The sequence below is a fragment of the Nicotiana sylvestris genome, chromosome 4 (genome assembly GCF_000393655.2).
Source record: "Nicotiana sylvestris chromosome 4, ASM39365v2, whole genome shotgun sequence".
Lineage (NCBI taxonomy): Eukaryota > Viridiplantae > Streptophyta > Magnoliopsida > Solanales > Solanaceae > Nicotiana > Nicotiana sylvestris.
In genome coordinates, this window is record NC_091060.1 from 113963429 (window position 1) to 113968942 (window position 5514).

General features: G+C 37.8%; 1 long non-coding RNA gene across 1 annotated transcript; it reads left to right on the forward strand.

Moving 5' to 3' along the window:
- The first annotated feature begins 2002 nt into the window (after window positions 1–2002).
- Window positions 2003–4025, forward strand: LOC104245885 (uncharacterized). The gene is made up of 3 exons (XR_011406605.1): window positions 2003–2531; window positions 2917–2988; window positions 3747–4025. It is a non-coding gene; the product is annotated as an uncharacterized lncRNA (long non-coding RNA).
- Window positions 4026–5514: the final 1489 nt, after the last annotated feature.

Genomic DNA, 5514 nt, shown 5'->3' on the forward strand with positions numbered 1-5514 from the left:
GTAGAAGAGTTGTGCCGACCGTAGAGTTTGTGATGTTGAATTCATGGTCGGAGAGAGTGTGTTGCTCCGGGTTTCACCCAAGAAGGGTGTGATGAGGTTCGGAAAGAAGGGCAAGTTGATCCCTAGGTACATCAGACCTTTTGAGATTCTTCACAGAATGGGTGAGGTGGCTTACAAGCTTACATTACCACCCAGTTTATCAGCAGTTCATCTGGTGTTCCATTGTTCCGTGCTCCGGAAGTATCACGACAATCCGTCCCATATGTTAGATTTCAGCTCTGTCCAGTTGGACAAGGATTTGACTTATGAGGAGGAGCCCTGGCCATTCTAGCCCATCAGGTTTGGTAGTTGAGGTTGAAGAGTTATCCTTCAGTTCGAGTGCAGTAGAGAGGTCAGCCCCTCGCACAACCTACTTGGGAGTCCGAGTTGGACATGGGGAGTAGATATCCACACCTTTTCACCAGCCCAGGTACTTTTCTATGTCCATTCGAGGACGAACGATTGTTTTAGAGGTGGAGAATGTGATGACCCGATAAGTCATCTTATGTTTTTGAACCTAATTCTGTGCTTTGAAGCCTTAAATAACTCATCTTAACCCTTCTCGATTTATGTGCACAGTCCGAGTATTTTTTTTCGGAAAGCTTTTATGTTAAAAACTGAGAAAATATGAAAATTTTGCCTTAAAATCCATTTGAGTTGACTTTGATCAACATTTTGAGAAAACAGAACAGGACTCATGTTTTGACGGTCTTGTTTGGTCCATTTGATGATTTGTGACTTGGACATATGCCCGAAATCAAATTCGGAGTCCCTAGCCAGAGTTATCGCACTTTGTTGAAATTTGAAAATTTAAAGGCTTAGTAACTTTGAAAGTTTGACCAATATTTGACTTTATGGATATCAGGTCCGTATTTTGGTTCCGTAACCCGGTATAGGTCCAATACTATATTTATAACTTGTTTGTCAAATTTGGTTAGAAATGGAGTTGGTTTGACGTGATTCGAACTCCGGTTGTGAAATTAGAAGTTCATGAGTTTTCTTGAAAATTTCCTTTGAATTAATGCTCAATTCATAGTTCTAGGTGTTATTTTTTCGATTTGATCGTGCGAGCAAGTTTGTATGATATTTTTAGACTTGTGTACATATTTGGTTTGGAGATCCGAGGGCTCAGGTGAGTTTCAGATAGGCCACAGAGTGAAATTTGGACTTAGGAATGTGCTGGTGTGTTCCAGATCTGGTGCAGGCCTCAGACCTCGCAATTGCGAGGTCAGGCTTCGCATTTGGGATCTTTGATAGGTCCGCATTTGCGAGAAACTCATTGCCATTGCGATGAGTAGATGGGGCATCTCACGTTCGCATTTACGAACAATACTTCGTATTGGCGAAGTTGGACAGGGGGTACAGTGATCATAATTGCGATCAAACGGTCGCATTTCCGGAAGGTCGAAGTTCACATTTGTGAACAAATCATCGCAAATGCGATGACAACAGGAATGGAAGGACTTTGCAGTTGCAATTATTTCTTCATATTTGCGGGGCTCGCATTTGCAAACCCCATGTCGCAAATGCGACATCTGCAGCTGATCAAATAGCTGAGAAAGCGGGATGTTTGTTCATTCTCTCAAATTTTGAAACCCTAGAGGCGATTTTTCAAAGAACTCTTCTTCCCCATATCATTGGGAAGTGATTCTAAACTAGTTTCTTTCAATCTTTCATTGTATTTCTTAAGATTTCAACCTAAAATCTTGTCTTTTCATGGTGGAAATTGGGAGTTTAGGTAGAATTAGAAATTTTTATAAAATGGGATTTAGACCTCAAATTGTGGCCGGAATAGGAATGATCAAAGAGAGGCCTCAGCTAACGATAATAAAGTCAAATTCCAAAATAAATTACATAACCGGGCTCGCGGGTGAATGGTTAATCGGGTTTTTAGTTCTTCTTCAAACCTCAATTAAAGAGCTCTAAAGCTAACCATGAAAACTCATCCATAAAGCCAAAACATCACCCCAAAAACAACTTCATCTTCCTCATTCTCACCATGGAAACATAACAGATCCATCACAAAAAACCAGCCATGTACTAGCCCCAAAACACCCATGAAACTCAGCTTCAAAACAATCCAAAGCCCTAGCTCAAATCCCAACCTAAAGTGCAGCAAAAAACAACTGTCGAACAACACCAAAATCCAATAAATTTCAGCCAAAAAATGCAGCAAGTTTCAGGTAAAAACCAGGTCCAAAATCACTCAAAACCCATCGCTGAAATCACCTTGAAAAACACAGCAAAAACAGCCGTCTAAAAGCGCCTTGTTTATCGTCAAAAACAGCCCCAAATTCTCCATTAATACTACTCCAAAACCATTGTAAAACTCGACCTCAAACTAGTCCCATTCGAGTTTAGGTGAGGCATCCGATTCAAGGCTTTTTGTTTGTGTATCTGATTTATCGTGGAGGCTCGACATTCGCTGTTGTATTATCTAGCTTGTTTGGAGGTTTTTGTTTATCAATACATCGAAGAAAGTTTGCTTGAAGGTCCGTTTTCTGGTTTCATCGGATTTTTCAATTCATGAATCTTAGGATTTGTTTTTTTTGGAGGAATAATTTTGTGCTTAAATGGTTGTTATTTTGAGTCTTCTTTGTGTGTTATCTCAACTAATTCATGAGACTAATTTGAGTAGATAAGTTGGTTCATTAGTGATTGTTCTATGTTAAGTATTAATATTATTGAAATTTTGAATTCTTAATGTTAAATGAATGTTAGTCTATGCTTTAAATGAAAGTTTCGAATTGCGGGTTTAGACCAAGCGGGCCCGGGAGTTGACTTTTGTTGACTTTTTAATAATGACCTAAATTGAATTCTTTGAAATTGTGGGTAGTTTAAAATATTAATTTAAATCGTTTGGTGGTAATTTGCTAGATTCTATTAGTTCGGAGGCTTGTTTGAAAGGCAAAGTCGTGGTTGAGCTTTGAATTGATCATTTGGAGCGAGGTAAGTGTCGTGGTTAATCTTGATTTGAGAGATTTGAACTTGTTTGTATATTTGCTATATATTTAGATGTTAGGTACAACGTATATGTGAAGTGACGAGCACTTATGCGTTGTTGTCGGGTTAAAGCATGTCGGTGGGACTTGTTCCTTCCAATTATTGCTACTATGATCATATTTTCGGTGCTTAGACTAATTATTTGTTAAATAGATCGTTCTTATCGTTTTTATGGGTTTTTGTGATAATTGAGTATTGATTCCAAAGTTGAGATTAGTATTGGGGAACTATTGTTAAAGTAAGGCTTGTTCTTGTTATTCTATCTCCCCGTTGTTACTTTTTCATTGTTATATGGTAAGAGTGAGTGTTAATGCACGAAGGGTGATGTCGTGCCGTTTGTGAGTGTGATACCATGCCGTTTTTATTAATTTATATTTTGAGGTTAAGAGTAAAAAGCATGAAGGGTGATGTCGTGCAATTTTATTCACTGTGCTTAGTTGTTTTTACCGATTAAATGTATTGACTGTTCTGGTTATCATTTCGTTGTATCTCTCGTATCTTGTATCCCTTATCATGTCCCCCTCCCAATATTACCTGTTTAGCTTTTATTTATTGTTATCTCGTAAGTATACTGTTATCTGTACATGTTTATTACGTGGGTGTCTTGGCATAGCCTCGTCACTACTTCGTTGAGGTTAGACTCGACGCTTACGGAGTATATGGGGTCGGTTGTACTCATATTACACTCTGCACTTCTTGTGCAGACTTTGGTACTAGCCCTAGCTGTTCGTGAGGCGTAGCAGCTTGGATTTGCTTGTTGGAGACTCGAGGTAGATCTGCTGGCATCCGCAGACCTTGAAGTCCCCTTCTACTTTCCTTATTTCACTGTTTCTTTCGTTTGAAATAGTTGTATTTCTTTCACTCTATATGTAGAAAATTTTAGAAGCTCGTGAGTTGTGACTCCAGATCCATATTGTAGTAGATACTGGGCATTTATGTTATTCCGCTCTCAGCTTTAATTCATTTTGGCTTAATTAACTTTATTTATTGAAATTGGACTTAACGGTTCTCTAACATTGGCTTGCCTAGCAAGTGAAATGTTAGTCGCCATCACGGTCTCGAAGATGAAAATTTCGGGTCGTGACAAGTTGGTATAGTTTGGATGTTCACATTTAATTAGCATATTGATTCCTTTTTTTTTTCTTATTCGATTTAGTTTGCTACTTAAAAAAAATTCTGCTTTGTTGCTTACAACAAATGAGCAATATAATTTCCTACGTTCTATGCTTTTTAATTTTGACTTTCTCGTCTCTCATTTTTTAGAGGAGTTTGTGTTACAAAAGTTAGTACTTAATCGTAATAGATTATAATCGTACTTAATCGTAATAGATTATAATCGTACTTAATCGTACAAAAGTTAGTACTTAATCATACTTAATCGTAATAGAGTTATCCTTTAAACATCTCAATAGTTGAGATAAGAGAGGTTAACGTCCCACAAGGAATTTTATTATAAGAGGTACAAAAAGTGTTTAAAAGGAATTCTTTCCTTTTGCATTTTACCAATGGAGGATAACAGGGGGGTACCGGACCCTTACCCAGGTGGCGTTTTATTAGTGATCGTATTAATATTACATGCCATAACTTGCCTTTCAGAAGTAGTTCCTAGGGTGTCTGACCGCACTACTTCATCGGCAAATCCGAAGGAATTACAAAAACTCATAGTTTTTCCAAAATTTGCTTCTTCGCTCCTTATTTAGCTAGCAAATTTGTCACCCTGTCCTGCTCTTTGTACCTATGATTTAGTACTGGATTTCCCAGTTGTTGCATCACGAACTTGCATTGAAGAATAAAGGAGTCATATGGAATGTGTCTGTCACGACCCAAAATTCCACCTCAGGCGTTGTGATGGAACTTAGTCTCTAAGACTAGGTAGGTTGACTACAATAATAATTCAAGACATTTTTTATTTTGAATTTGAAACAGTATTGAAACCAAAGCGGAAATAATCATACAACCTCCCAAGACTGGTAATACAGAGTCACAGACTCTAACTAAATATATGAAAAGACCTCAAAATCGAAATACAATACTGTTCATATACAACTAACAGTACAAGAAAGGAAAGAACTCCAAGGGACTGCGACGACCAAGCAGCTCTACCTCAAATCCTCGTGACCAATATGCTAACTCTGCCTGAGTCCGATACCTCCAATACTTGGCTCTGCACAAAAATATGCAGAAGTGTAGTATGAGTACACCACGATTGGTACGTAGTAAGTGTCAAAACTAATCTCAGTGGAGTAGTGATGAGGTACAGTCAAGATACTCACTAGTCAAATAACTTGTGCGATATAACAGTATACAATTAATAATGGAAAGCAGGAATCAGTAAATAGCAACAAATAACATGTGCATATAGACAGTAAAGCAATGAGAATACTGGGAAAAACATAATTTAAACCATATAAAGAACACAAAGGATAACCAATTAATCAAGTTGTCTAACACAAGTTTTTCACAACAAAAACT